The sequence below is a fragment of the Budorcas taxicolor genome, chromosome 1, assembly GCF_023091745.1.
Source record: "Budorcas taxicolor isolate Tak-1 chromosome 1, Takin1.1, whole genome shotgun sequence".
NCBI classification, from domain to species: domain Eukaryota; kingdom Metazoa; phylum Chordata; class Mammalia; order Artiodactyla; family Bovidae; genus Budorcas; species Budorcas taxicolor.
The window spans coordinates 5,514,812-5,527,933 of NC_068910.1; the positions used below are offsets into that span (position 1 = coordinate 5,514,812).

General features: G+C 47.1%; 1 pseudogene; it reads left to right on the forward strand.

The window, feature by feature from the left end:
- Nucleotides 1-11,983: 11,983 nt before the first annotated feature.
- Nucleotides 11,984-12,901, forward strand: LOC128044756 (store-operated calcium entry-associated regulatory factor-like; annotated as a pseudogene).
- The last annotated feature ends 221 nt before the right edge of the window (nucleotides 12,902-13,122 follow it).

Here is a 13,122-nt window from a genome sequence, read left to right on the forward strand (position 1 = left end):
GGAAAGAGCCTGGGCCGACCAACACCTCTATTTCAGCCTGTGAGATTCCAAGCAGAGTGGCCAGCTGAGCCCCCTGGACTTCTCAGCTACATACTACTCATCATGGATTCTTTTTTGCTGGGGGGGCATCACTTTTTATTTGTTTTTTGGCCATGCCCAGTGGCAGGCAGAATCTTAGTTCCCCAATCAGGGATTGAACCCATGTCCTCTATAGTAAGAAGGTGGAGTCTTAACCACTGGGCCACCAGTGAGCTACAGACGGTGAGATAACAAATTGGGGTGGTTCTAAGCCACCAACTTTGTGGGAATTCATTACAGCAGCCCTGGCAGACGAGTACAGAAACTCAGACTCAGGACGGGCAAGTGACTTGCTCGACGCCACACAGCCAGTGAGTGACAGAGCCGGCATGTGAACAGAGCTGTTTATCTTTAGGTCCCAGGTTTTTATACTCTCTGTATTGCTGTCTCCTGCTCCTTGAGGGGCAGGAAGAAAGAGGAGACCCCTGAGAAAGTCTGCGGGAAGCGGGGCAGAAAGGAGAGTTGTTGCTGAACAGCAACAGCATCAGCTAGAAGCACAAATTCTGAGCCGGACAGGTTAGTATTTTAAGTCTGTTCTGTAACTAATTAGCTGGGTCGCTTTGCGTAAAGTCACGTTGCTTTCTTAAGCCTGATTTTCCTCATCTATAACGTAGGATTGATACTCTTTGATGGACTACATTGTGATAATTAAATGAGATTTTGCTTATAAAGAGTTGTTTGCAATGCCTGGCACAGCTGAAGTGCTCAGGAAACGTTACCTATTATTACAGTCATCTGAAAGTGTTAGTTGCTCAGTCATGTCTGATTCTTTGTGACCCCCTGGACTGTAGCCCACCAGGCTCCTCTGTCCATAGGATTTTCCAAGCAAGAATACTGGAGTGAGTAGCCATTCCCTTCTCCTGGAGGCCCAGGTTTGATCCCTGGGTTGGGAAGATTCCCTGGAGAAGGGAATGGCCACCCACTGCAGTATTCTTGCCTGGGAAATCCCATGGACAGAGGAGTCTGGCGGGCTGCAGTCCAGGGGGTTCCAAAGAGTCTGGACACGGCTAAGTGACTAACATTTTATAGTTATCTGTTCAGCATCAGTTTTGTGTCAGTTTTGTGTCAGGTCACCATAGTGGTACCCTAGTCTGTACACGACCACTCTCTAGGATAAGTATTGTCGTGCCCACTTTACAGATGAGACAGTACAGCTCATGGACATGAAGCAGCTTGTCTAAGGTCACACAGATGGTGTTACAGCTGGACTTGAACCTGCTCTACTTGAGTCCCAGACCCTGCAGCTCTGTGCTGCGCTCCCCAGCAGTCCTGACTCCTGAGCTTGGGACTCCACCAGTGAGACCGGAGAACCATCAGAGCCTTCCTCTCTGCCCTGAAGGCTGCATGTCAATTCCAGAGGTTCACAGAAAACTTTCACCTTCCTTTTTCATTTTGGTCTGGCTATCTGATTCATGGTCCATACCTGGTACCAGAACAGGGTCTCCTGGCTTCATGAAGCAAACACTCCGAGGGTCCTTGGCTCTGATACACCCTGTCCTGGGTGCCAGGGAGCACTTGGTTCAGACAGCTCTGGGCGCCCCTCCGCCCCTACCCTTGAAGAGTACCCTGTCTCATGAAGGAAACGTATCTGTGAATAACTACAGCACCATGTGCCCAGGTTATAAACCAGGTCTGAACAGTGAGTGGTGACGATGATGGTAATAATTATACACTGTATTGGGATTGTTTTCAGAGCTGGCTAGTGAGGAGATAATAGAAATTCAAGAGGATAAACGCAATTCCAGGGCATCGTATGTTTGTGAGAGGTGATAAAGATTTAAGGAAAAGAAACGGTAAGGAATACGAATGGTTATGAAGGGGTGATGAAATTCAGACTGTTTATAGAGGAGGCCTTACAGAGAAGATCCTTCTAAATGAAGTCCCGAGGAAGTGATGGAGTGAGCTATGCAGATACTAGGAAGAGTTCCCCCAAGCAGGGTCAAGAGCCAGTGCAGAGCCCTAACACAGAAGTTAAATAAGGACATGAAAAGATGCTTCATGTCATTTGTTATTCGGTAAATGGAAGTTACTGAAAGTGTGATATTGAAGCGCCTGACATTATTGTTGGTCTATTTCTTCCTTCAGTTCTGGCAGTTTGTGTTTCATGTGTTTTGGGAATCTCTTGTTAGGAACATATATGTTTATAATCATTGTATCTTCTTGATGCATTAACCCTTCAATTAGCATCAAATATCCTTCTTTGTCTCTACATGTTCAGTTGTGTCCAACTCTCTGCAACCCTATGAATTGGAGCCTGCCAGGCTCCTCTGACCATGGAATTTTCCAGGCAAGAATACTGGAGTGGGTTGCTATTTCCTCCTCCAGGAGATCTTCCCGACCCAGGTATCTTTGTCTCTACTAATGGTTTTTTTCCAAAGTCTATTTTTCTCTCATGTTAGTAGAGCCACTCAAGGTCTGTTTTGATTTGGTTTTCATAATATATCTCCAGTTTGGTTCAGTTCAGTCGCTCAGTCGTGTCCGACTCTGCGACCCCATGAATCGCAGCATGCCAGGCCTCCCTGTCCATCACCAACTCCCGGGGTTCACTCAAACCCACGTCCATCGAGTCAGTGATGCCATCCAGCCATCTCATCCTCTGTCGTCCCCTTCTCCTCCTGCCCCCAGTCCCTCCCAGCATCAGAGTCTTTTCCAATGAGTCAACTCTTCACATGAGGTGGCCAAAGTACTGGAGTTTCAGCTTCAGCATCATTCCTTCCAAAGAACACTGAATAATATATTTTACCATCTCTTTTAAACTTATTTTTCTTAGAAACCTCAAAACTTAGCATCTAGTTAGATCACAGTAGGCCTTAAAACAAGTCTTTATACATTTTAAAAGATTGAATATCATATAAGGCATATCCTCTGACCACAGTGGAATAAAATCAGAACTCATCATAGCTGTAAATACCTACCAAAAAAAGGGAGAAAGATCTCAAATCAATAACCTAACTTTACACTTTAAGAAAGTAGAGAAAGAAGAGCCAACTGAACCAAAACTAAGCAGAAGAAAAGAGGAAGGAAGGAAAGAAGGAAGGAAGCAATTGTTAGAGTCAATAATTAAGTTTAGGAAGGTGTCAGGACACAAAATCAGTACATAAAAGTCAAATGTGTTTCTAGCAGTGAGTGGCCCCAAAGTGAGATTAAGAGAGCAATTCCATTTACAACTGAAAGACTAAAATACTTAGGAAAAAATTTAACAAAAGAGGTGAAAGACTTTTACACGGGAAACTACAAAGCATCTTTGAGAGCAACTGAAGACCTCTATAAATGGAAAGACATTTGTGTTCATGGATTGGGAGATTTGCTACTGTTAAAATGGCAATACTGCCCAAAGTTATCTACACATTCATTGCATTCCCTCTCAAAATTAAAGCTGCCCTTTTGGGGGCAGAAACTGACAAGCTGATCCTAAAATTCAAATGCAAATGGAAGAGACCCAGAAAAGTCAAAACGATTTTGGAAAAGGATAGTGAAGTTGGGAAGAATCATACTTCCTAACTTCACAACTTGCTTCAAACCTGTCAAGTAATAAAGACTGTGGTGCTGGTATAAGGATAGACATACATTTAGACTAGAACTGAAAGTCCAAAAATAAAGATCTGCCTTTATGATCAATTGATTTCTGACAGGGTGCCAAGGCAATTCAACAGGAAAAGAATAGTCTTTTCAACAAAAGGTACTAGGAGAACTGGATATCCACATGCAAAATGAATCACAGACCCAAGTGTGAGAGCTAAAACTAGAAAACTCATAGAGGAAAAAGAGGTGTTCATTTTAGTGACCTTGGATTAGACCATAGTTTCTTAGGTAGAATACGAAAACAGCACAAGCAACAAAGGAGAAAGTAACTGGGACTTTATCAACATTAAACACTTGTGCTTCCAAGGACACCATCAAGGAGTAAGAAGACAATCCACAGAAAGGGATAAAGCGTTTACAAACCACACAGAGTAATGTTCGATACACATAAAACTCTTGGAGCTCAACAATAAAAGACAGACAACCAAGGTCAAAAAGGGATGGATGGAATAGACATTTCTCCAAAGAAAAAATGTGTAAGTGACAAATTAGCACATGAAACAATGCCCAACACTTGGGAAATGAAAATCAGAACCTCAGTGAGACACCATGCCACATGCATTATGGTGGCTGTAATGAAAGAGGAAAACCCAGCAATAGCGAGTGTTGGCAGGATGTAGGGGGCCTGCAGCTCTCTTCTGGGGATGGAAATGGTGCAGCTGCCAAAGAGAAGAGACCGGCAGTTCCTCCAAAAGGTAAACACGGAATTACCCTATGACCCAAAGACTTTACTCCCAGGGTAGATGCCCAAGAGAACTGGGAGACGTACGTTCACACAAAATCCCGTACACAAATGTTCATAACAGCATTATTTAAAAAACCCAAAGAGCAGAAATGACCCAAATGTTCACCAACTGATGAGTAAACAACCAAAATGTGGCATATCCACAGAAAAGGACAACCGTAAGAAGGAATGAAGGATGCACACAGGCTCAGCATGGACGAACCTTGGAAATGTTACACCAAGTAGAAGAGGCCAGATGGAAAATGGCACATCCTGAATGTAGATGTATACACACACACACACACACACATATTTCAAAATATGCAAATTCAGAGCTCAAAAGTAGATGAATAGTTGCCAGGAGCTGTGGGCAGAGGGGAATTGGGGAATGGTTCCTCTCAGATGATGAAAACATTCTGTAATTAAACAGTGGGGCTAGCTGCACAACCTGAATATACTGAAAAGATAGATTGTATGCTTTACTGGAAGGACTGATGCTGAAGCTGAAGCTCCCCTACTTTGGCCACCTGATCCGAAGAGCACCTCGTTGGAAAAGACCCTGATGGTGGGAAAGATTAAGGGCAGGAGAAGTGGGTGACAGAGGATAAGATGGTTGGATGTCATCACCAGCTCAATGGACATGAGTTTGAGCAAACTCCAGGAGACAGTAGGGGAAAGGGAAATGGCGTGCTGCCATTCGTGGGGCTGGGCAGCTGAACAACAACAACGGAATAGGATTCAATTTTTATAAATTTGATTAACCTACTATTAATGTATTCAACTAACGAGCTAGAAAGAAATACATAGAAAATTTTGAATCCAATATTCTCTACAGGGATTTAAGACATAATAGTACCCACCAAGGATGCATCATGACCTCCACCTTCAATGCCAGAGACTCTCCTGACAGGTTCCATCTCTCAATAGCTGGACACCCTCTAGCAAGGGAGCACCAGTATGGAATAAGGGACCTTGGAACAACCTATGTGTGTCTCAGCAGCAAAGATGAGTTCATTCCTAATTATTCCTCTCTGAGAAAGAGTGATAGGCAGAATATTTCTGTTTATAAATGGAAAAATAGTTAACAAAATTAAAATAACCAGCATTTTTTTTTAAACAGGTAAAAGACTTGAATAGTTGCTTCACAGAATAATATACAAGAATGGCCAATGAGCGTGTGCAGAAGTGCTTGCGTTCGTAAGTTATCAGAGAAACACCATTTCTGAAGTTAAAAGCCCTGAAAAGCCAAATGTCTCTGAGGCTATCAAGCAGCTCAAAATGTCAAGCGCTGCTGGTGGGAGTGTAGAATGACATGCTCACTTTAGAGAACAGTTTGCTACTTTCTTGTCAAGTTAGCAACACCTATTCTGTGACCCACCAATTCCACCCCTGGTTATTAACCCACGAGAAATGAAAACACATGTCCACAGACTTACTCAAGAACGTTCACAGCGGTCTTATTCAATAGCCAAGTATAGAAACAGCGCAAACGTCCCTCAACAGGACAATGGAGGAATAATTGCGGCGTATTCACACAAAGGAACACCACTCAGAGACAGACAGGAGTCCTGACTGCTGCCTGCCTAGCGTGGACAAATTTCACAGACAGGGTGTTGAGTGAAAGAGGCCAGACCCCAAAAGTACAGACTGTGTGATTCCATTTATATGACGGCCGAAAGCAGGTACATCTAATTCCCAGCGACAGAAATCAGAACAGCGATTGCCTACAGGGGTTAACCTGAAAAGGAACACACAGGCACACGCAAACCCCCCTGGAGTGATGGAACATACCATATGCGGAGAGCTGTGTTCACGACACAGGGGCGCACACTTATCCAAATTCACTTCCCAGGACACCCAAGGCTTCTGTATTTCAGTGTATGTAAATTTGACTTCAATTAAAAGAAATGCAAAAGGTGCTTCAAATTCATTTAACCGAAGCAGCAGTAGGGACTGGAAGAAGGGTGTTTCTGGAGCCGAATCGCAAGAGGCAGGAACGCAGGGCTCTGATGCCCGGGGCCTGGGGGCAGGCAGAGGTGTGGGCTCGGCCTCTGCTGTGTGTTCCGGGCAACACTGTCTGCCTCCTGTTCCCTTGCCCCGCAGCTTTGGCGGCTGAGTCAGCCAAGCTCCTCGCATCTGGGCTTTGCCATCGGCCCCTCCTCCCTGAGACACTTTGGAGGGCTTGTCCCCAGGGAGAGGCTCACCTGGAGCCACAGCAGCCTCTGGGTCTCCCTGCCTTCAGGCCTGGGGTGACCAGGACCGGGGGGGCGGGGAGGCTCCCCCTCAGCCCCTGCCTCCCTGAGCCACGATGGACTGCAGCTTCAGAGAAATCTCATCTCCAGTGCCTGCTGCCCGCCCAGCCCTGCTCCTGATCCTCGCCGCTCTGCGCGGGCAGGCGATGACTCAGTGCGGGGGAGGGCGACAGGGGCCGCTGCAGCTGGAGGAGGAAAAGGCCCCCATCCCTGCGGGGCCTGGGGTTTCTGCTCCCCACCTGTCTGCTGTCCAGGCAGGATGAAGGAACAGAAAGGGCTTGAACTTCGGGGACAGACTAAGCTGGGGTGGAGGCACCATCCTGCTTAAGCCTCGGTTTCCTGTCCTGTAAATAGGGTGATGGTATCTTAGGACACTGGGCGATTTACTGAGGAAGGACTCTGGAAAAACCTGGAAGGGGTGAAGGAAGCAGGACAGGGAAGGGGGAAGCCGAGCGGGGAGGTGGCCACACGTCAGGTCCCCCTGATCCGCTGGGGGCTGAGGGGTTGATCACATCCCAAAGCTGTTACCCACTCCAGATGCACCCCCAGGTCAGCACTGGCTGTGGGGTGCTCTTGGGAGGACATGACTGCCTGGTGAGGCTCTGGTTAGCAGACGGTGATTCTCTGCAGAAGGAGGATTGGCTGTGAGCTCTTAGCAGCCAGCATGCTGGAGGGTGGGCAGGCTGGCCTAGTGGGGGAGACGTCCTGATGTGGGACCCCCAAGAGCAACTATAGTAGGAGGGAAACACTGGTTGCTCTGGGCTTTTGTAAATTCACGCAATCGGCAGTGAAGAAAGAGTAGCTATTTCTCAGCCGCATGAGAAAGGCTACCTAGTACCATAAATGCGTGTGCCCTGCCTACTGCAGATTTAACATGATTTAGCGATCAGGGCAGAGTGAGAACCAATATCCATGCATCTAAGAATGAGCGGTATAAAGAAACACTTGGCAGTGCAAACTGTCATATAGAGGATATGGTACATAGGATGGATGCTTTCGAGCTGTAGTGTTGGCGAAGACGCTTGAGAGTCCCTTGGACAGCAACGAGATCAAACCAGTCCACCCTAAAGGGAATCAACCCTTAATACTCCCTGGAAAGACTGATGCTGAGGGTGAAGCTCCGATACTCTGGCCACCTGATGCAAAGAGCTGACTCAATGGAAAAGACCCTGCTGTTGGGAAAGATTGAGGACAGGAGGAGAAGAGGGTGACAGAGGATGAGATGGTTGGATGGCATGAGACTCAATGGATGTGAGTCTGAGCGAGCTCCAGGAGACAGTGAAGGACAGGGAAGCCTGGCGCGCTGTAGTCCATGGAGTCGCAAAGAGCTGGACACGACTGAGCGACTAAACAACAGCAAACAACGGAAGGTCTAACTGCATAGCACAGGGAACTGGTAAATATATTCAGTATCCCACGATAAACCATAATAGAAAAGAATATATATATATATATATGAATCACTTTGCTGTAGAGCAGAAATTAACATGTTATAAATCAACTATATAGAGATTAACATGTTATAAATCAACTACATGGAGATTAACATGTTATAAGTCAACTATACTTCAATAGAATAAATTTTAAAAAACACAACAGCCAGAAGTAGGCAGAGCAGTTGTGTCCTAAAGGCCTGCCTTTTATTCCTGGCCACGGGAAAGTTCGGGGTTTCCAAAGAAATTAGCTGGAGTCGAGGTGGAAGGCCCTAAAGGGACATGGAGCAGTGGCTGCCTACCATCTGGTCTCACCACTTTGCCACCATTCTGCCTCCCTTCCACATACCTGGAAGATCTTCATGCCCACCTGCCTGGGCCTCTGCCCATCTGTATCCACTCCTCCCCTTAACAGCTCTCTGTTTTGTGCTTCTAAGAGCTTGAGATTGGTCACTGAGTACCATCACCTGGTCCATCCAACCTGGGACTCTGCTTCTCAAGGGGCTTTCCAGAAACAGGGAGTTCTAGATGTTCCCGGGATATCCATGTCTCCTCTAATAACATACATCATGGGAGGGAAGAACACTGACTTCAGGGTCAGACAGACCTGGGTTTGAACCCAGCTCTGCCATCTGATGGCTGTGTGCTCTTGATCAAGCTGCTTTACCTTTCTGAGCCTCAGAATCCCTCTCTGTAAAAACTGGATACATTGATGTGCGTGCTCAGAAGGGTGATGAGGAAGACTAAGAGCTGCGTTAGTGAAGGGCTCAGCGCACAGAAAGCCCTTGATAAATGCCCACTCTTTGCCCCTTGTCTCCTCTGCAGGGATGCATTTTCAGTCTTGCCATCCCTGGGGTGGGGGCAGCTTTCCTAGGCTCACCATGTGCACTGAGGGTCCAGCTCATTTGGTTCGTTTGGCCTTACCCTCTGGGAAGGAGCCCTGGTCCTGTCCACTTTGGGCCTCAGTTCCAGGAACTGCCCCATGGTTCGATTTCTTTCCTCTCAGCTGTTTCTTACATCTCCCAGGAGACTCATCTCTTTTACAAACATCCTCCTTGTCTCCTCGTCCAGCTGCCCTTTCCTTGGAAAGATGGTTTGGCCAAGTTGGCTCCTTTGCCAGCTTGCCAGTAAGCTGTGTCTTTTGTTTGGCATTCTGATAAGATCGTATGGAGCCCCCATGGGATCGGCCATCACAGTTGAGGACTTGAAAAGGGCCGGCGGTCAGATGCCTGAGCACCTCTTTCTTCCACCTTAGAGGTGCCTCTGCAGACAAGGAGGGACCTCTGGGTCTTACATGTTGGGGCACAGAAAGCAATATCCCAGCCTGACCTTGGGACACAATGAAACTGTGTCTTTTGATGGTCTGGGGGTTTGGAGAGAGTGGAAGAGAGACCCACGCATGGAGGGGCCCTGCCTTGATTTCTGGAACTGCCACACATGGCGGGAGGGGGTCTGGGTTTGAGTCCTGGCATGACCACTTACCAGAGATGTGATGTAGGGTATTCTATTGAACCACTCTGTGCCTCAGTTTCTACTCCTGTAAAATGGGTATAATGACAGCGAGCATTTCCCCTGGCACTGGGGTTTTACCTCCTGTACACACGTGCATCACACAGCTGCTGTCCCTGGGGAAACGCCCCTGCACACCCAGGCCCTGTGCTGGGTGAGGTTGACCTTGGCCTCTAGCCTTCAGGTTGGGCATGTATTTCAGACCTAGCCTGTGAGCATATTCCCAAGACATGTCCCTGGATATGTTCCTTGGGGTGTTGGGTGTTCGGATATGGATGCCAGGCCCCTAAGGGCTCAGTCACACTCAATGCCAGGGCTCCTGTTGGAAGTTGAGAACCAGAAGGTCTCTTTCTCCAGGGACTTCAAAGACATTATGGTTTCTGCTCAGAGCTGCTCCTGATGGTTTTGCCTCCATGAAAGGAGAACGTGATTGAGAAAGAAGCCAGAGGAGACGAAGAGAGAAAGTTCTCAATGGCATCCTTTGAACGCCTGGATCCAGCTGGGCCTGAAGATCAGCCTTGGGGTTTCTAATCACCATCTTCGGCTAAAGACACTTAATGTCGGGTTTTCTGTCCCTTATAATCACAGAGTCCTTCAGTCCTATTGAATGTACAACAATAACACCTCCCTCTCTGCACCCCGCTCCAGTACTCTTGCCTGGAGAATCCCATGGACAGAGGAGCCTGGCAGCTATGGTCCATGGGTTCGCGAAGAGTCAGACACGACCAGCCACTAGGGAAGCCTGAGACATTGGGACATAAAAAAAGGTGCAAAAATCTCACAGTCTAAAGACACAGAAATCATACAGAGACTGTTCTCTTTTCACTGTGGATTTATATTAGAAATCAATGAAACAGAATTTGTATCCTGCTGCTGTGTGAAAACTGTATAAATCTTCATTTTGTGGAATTGGTTCATAGTCCTTTCCAAGTCTATGATGTTCTTCTACTTTTCTGTTCATTCTGTTATTTTTTTGAGAGTTTGGTATTGAAACTCCCACTGGAAATCTTAATCTATCTACTTAAAAAAAAAAATGGAGGGACTTCCCTGGTGGCCCAATGGTTAAGACTCTGCCTTGCAATGCAAGGGACTCAGGTTCCATCCCTGGTCAGGGAACTAAGATCCCACATGTTGTGGAGCAACTAAGCCCAGGTACCACAACTGCTGAGCCGACACACCACCACAAATTCATTTTTTAACAGATTTTGTGGCAACAATGGGATCTGGAGGAAACTTCTGACAACCTTGAGGACAAGAAACACAGGTGTTGGTAGGCACAAATCCCTTTAGTTCTCTGCCTTTCTTGCCATTTCCAAGGGCAGGGGGTAAGTTCTCCTCAGTTCAGAGCTCTGTTCTCTTTGCACGGAACCGCTAACGTACCTGGCTTTCCAGCCCAGGGCAGGTCAGCTTGAGTTAGCAGACAGTCCCAGATGCTGAGCTCTTGGCTCAGTCCCTGGATTCCATGTTGGGTTGGTAGTTCGGCGTACAGGGCCCCATTCGACTGGAGTCCCAGTGCACAGCCTGCATTCTTTGAGGACGTGCTGGTTCAGTCCTTTCGCTAGTCGCCAGGTCCACACCGGAATTGCTAGTGCTGCACGCAAGGCCTCCTCTTGGCCAGTCTGCAGTAACAACTCTGGTTATTGCCGGTGTGTTAACAGGAAGGAAAGGCTATTTCTGGTGGGAATCTCAGAAGCCAAAAGCTGCAACACTGGTGGGCATGGACTGAGCACTTCAAAGCTGTTAGGGCACTCACCACCTAATTCCAAGACTCTTGTGTTAGAACACGCTGATCACAGAATGGGTTAGACTGACACTAGGTCCCGCATCAGCCTAAAGCAAATTTCCATGCAGTGAGGTACCCTGCAAAACCATGCAAATTCTCAACCCAGTGGCACATGCCTCTTAAGTATAATACTAACTTGGCTCCAAGAGACCTAAGGCTTTGCTGAAGAAATGGGATCCTGAAGTCCCCACAAACTGAGCACACTTTCAGCATCCTTGCTTGTTTACTAAGAACTATGGTCTCGGGCTAAGATGACCTAGAAGTATAATGGCTATTAAGAGGAATGGCTTAAGACAAGGTCACTTAAGAAATGCACTTGAAAGTCAGGGCTCCCGAATCAAACAAACAATAGGTTTCCTGATTTAGTTGTCACGCAGAAGCCTCCAAAGGGCTTCAAAGCTCCAAAATAGCTTCATTGACAAAGGCTAGTGAAAAATTAAAAGGTATAAGATGCACATAAAATAACAGGCCACGAGCGTGACGTAACTCGTACCCCCCTCCTCCGCCTGCCTTTATTCGCCATTGTCACTGAGCACACCAGGACCTGTGGGCCAGAAGTGATCGGACGCTGCCCTCTCCTCAACCTCCCGCCTCAGCCAACCTTGCTGATTGCGACCCTGCCTGGGGCCGGAGCGACCTGGACAGAATGCTGCTGTGGGATCTAAACACTCTTACCCTCCACTAGGATGGTTCTACCACGTCCTGTGGGTCAGCTCCAGTCCCCCAGGCAGATGTGTTGGAGGCATAGCTGGACACGATACTTATGCCCCCACATTCATACAGTGTCAGAACAGAGGGTGGGATGGCCACAGGGCACAGTGGGGAAGTAAGACCAGTTTAGATACTGAGTGCAAATTGGAAAAACTACGCCGAGCTGGAAAAAATATGAGTCTTCTGAAGCCTGTTCCCAAGAGGAACTAAGAGGTTCCTGTATCTTGGGGTATGACTTAGATTACATGGAACTTGGCCGGAAGAAGGTGAGAGAGCCTGGGGGAAATCACAGCTTTAACGCTTTCTCTGATTATTTTGAGTTGTACTGTCCCGATTCCTGTGGCATCAATGAGGTGGTTGCAATCCTAGAAGCTACCTGCTCTTGCCTGTGCAGTTTACAAATTGTTCCTTAGTGACCGTCAAGATTCTCCTCCCCCATATCCTAAGTATCCTCCATGTTCCCATCATTATTAGAGGTTCACCAGCTCAGCGGGACCACGTCCCAAAGGCGTGAAGTCTGTGTTCGTAGGTCCACATGGTGCAACCTCAGGTTTTGGCAGGGAAATGAGCATTTAGGACCAAGGTTCTGCACTGGCTTGGGAACTGGAGGATATTAGACTATTTGGCAGCAATCGAGCAGCGACACCCATTCTCAGACACATGGTACCACCTGTCCCACCCTCTCTTGTGCTCCAGCCTGTGCAAGAGACCTGCTTACCACTTCTCAGGGCAACGGGTTGTTCCTCAGCATATTCAAGCTCAGAGACAAGATCCAGAACAGTACCAGGAGAGGGTGGTACTTGAAGATAATCAGAAAGTAAAAAGTTGAAGTCAAACACTGCTTGCAAAATGTCTGGTTTTTCACCACTTTCTCTTTTTAAAAAAGTTCTGCCTGCTAACAAGTGGGCAAAAGGAATATGGAATAGTTTTGTGATGTTCCGTTTTTTAAAATTTTGTGCTGTTTGAGGATGGTGATATGTGGCAGCATGCTTATAGAGAGAAATGCATGTTTTGTAGCATGTCGATGTATATTAGGACTTTTGAAAGTGA